At 34.1% G+C, this 2,010-nt stretch overlaps 1 long non-coding RNA gene across 1 annotated transcript in view; it reads left to right on the plus strand.

The window, feature by feature from the left end:
• LOC116185173 overlaps window positions 1-962 on the plus strand; it is a 73,918-nt gene extending 72,956 nt beyond the window's left edge. The window contains exon 3 of the long non-coding RNA XR_004149960.1: window positions 722-962. This is a non-coding gene — a long non-coding RNA (uncharacterized LOC116185173). The remainder of the gene's footprint in view (window positions 1-721) is intronic.
• Window positions 963-2,010: the final 1,048 nt, after the last annotated feature.

A 2,010-nucleotide genomic window follows, 5' to 3' on the forward strand; every position in this document is an offset into this window, starting at 1 on the left:
AATGAGTTTCGGCTTTTACGAGTATACATTTATCCGTTGCCATTTTATGATGATTAATTACCACTCCAATTACGTGGAATATTTATAAATTTTGCGCACACAAAACATTTTAACGAACGATAAATTGCCGCAACGAATAACGTAATCGATGTCTATCGTCCTTTTCCTTATCGTATTTATTATTCGCAGAGGATTATTATAATTTCGAAATCAAAAAAGAATAATAATAATGATTCCATGAAAATTTTTATTTTTATATTACGATAGAATATATTAGTTTTATTTTCATAAAACTAGTTGTATTTAAAAAAAATATTTTCGAAATTTTTTTCGAAATACAATTCGATGTTTCTGAGTCGTAAAAAATAAGCACAAGAAAAAAGGAGAACGTGAAATATCTCGAAAACATGATTATTGGTTCCCGGTAGATTAGAGCGAGAAAAAAGAAAGAAGAAAAAAAATCGGAAGACCCGCCTAATACCGACATAAGAGCCTGGAAAGTTTGAAATTGTGGTGAGATTGTATGCGTGGACTCGAAGTATTTTGTCTCTCTCTCTCTCTCTCTTTCTCTCTCGAGCGTCGGCGGGTTGAGAGTGCAAAACTGTATACAAGATGAAGCGGCGCCGCTTTGTTGCGATACCTTTACCGTGCTCCTACAATTAGACCAGCCCTCATACTCATTTTGGCATTCTCTTATGCGCGAGTCTCGGTATTCTTGCAGGAAGATGAAAGGGCGAAAGGAAAGAAGGCACGGTCCGTGAGAGCTGGAAGAAAACGATGAGAAACGATTCCGAGAAAAAGACAGACGTGTCTGTGACTGAAAGCATATCGTTTCACCGCAATCATGCGATATGTGTGTATATATGTATATACACTGACGTTACATAACCTTAAATATTTTTCATACATCGTGGCGATTTGATCAATGGTCGAATCAGTTATTCTCTTCTTTTCCTGTTGTTTCGTAGTTTTTTAAGATCTATAAAAGATGAAATATTAAATAATATTGTTGGATAGAGATAGAGGTTATTTTGGAATATTCACTTTTAATTTCTATTTCATGTCTTAATAAGTATTTAAGTACAAATGGGGACTTAAATTTACAAATAAAATAATTTATTCGTAAATTATTAATTCATTATAATAACTAACAAAAAAAATTCTCTTATGATGTTACATTAAAATGTTATATCAATAATCAGTTGGATTTATTACGGAACGAAATACAATTGTTACAACAATTTACATGGTATTGCAAACAATGTCAGTCAATGGTTGGGTTGTTCAAACATTTCTGCATGGTGGTCGTTGTATATATTTGTCTGTTGGTTTGATCGAAGGTGCACAAACAATAAATTAACCATAAATTACCTCCTTTTCGTAACGACAGATAAAAAACGTGACCAGTACACACGCCTGTGTGCGCAATTCTCTATTGCGCATCATATCCCCCACCTCCTTCCCCAATAATTCCTAGCAGGAGCACCGAAATGAATATTATGGGAAACTATTTGTATAAACACGGCACGTACACGTGAAAACGCGAATATTGTTTTCAGAAAATAAAATAGAACGGGTTTCGGTATATTCGTAACTAAATAAAAGTAGTTATGGTTGCGCAAGCGTGACCTCGATGCATCGGCATATACGTTGCAAATTTAATTGAAACATCACAAAAGCTCGTGAATTCTGTTCAGTTTCGCGGATAATTAAAAACCGTGTTATGTAGCGGTTGTGATATTCATAAGCGTTGTTTCGACCACAGATACACGCGGATCTAAAGAACGTTCACGAATGAGACATTTTCTCGTGGAAATGGTTCGTGGAGAAGACAAGTTAAATGAACTTAAGCGAATCGAAGATTTCAAAGTTGCGATACTAATTTGTCATTGAAATACGTCTCGAAATGATTTTGCAAAATTTTCCTCCATTCTCCAGAAATTGTTCAACCATGAATCACTACTATGCCTGAAGGAAAATATATATGTATATATATATATATATATATAT

This window comes from Apis dorsata, unplaced genomic scaffold, assembly GCF_000469605.1.
Source record: "Apis dorsata unplaced genomic scaffold, Apis dorsata 1.3 scaffold_113, whole genome shotgun sequence".
Classification (NCBI taxonomy): domain Eukaryota; kingdom Metazoa; phylum Arthropoda; class Insecta; order Hymenoptera; family Apidae; genus Apis; species Apis dorsata.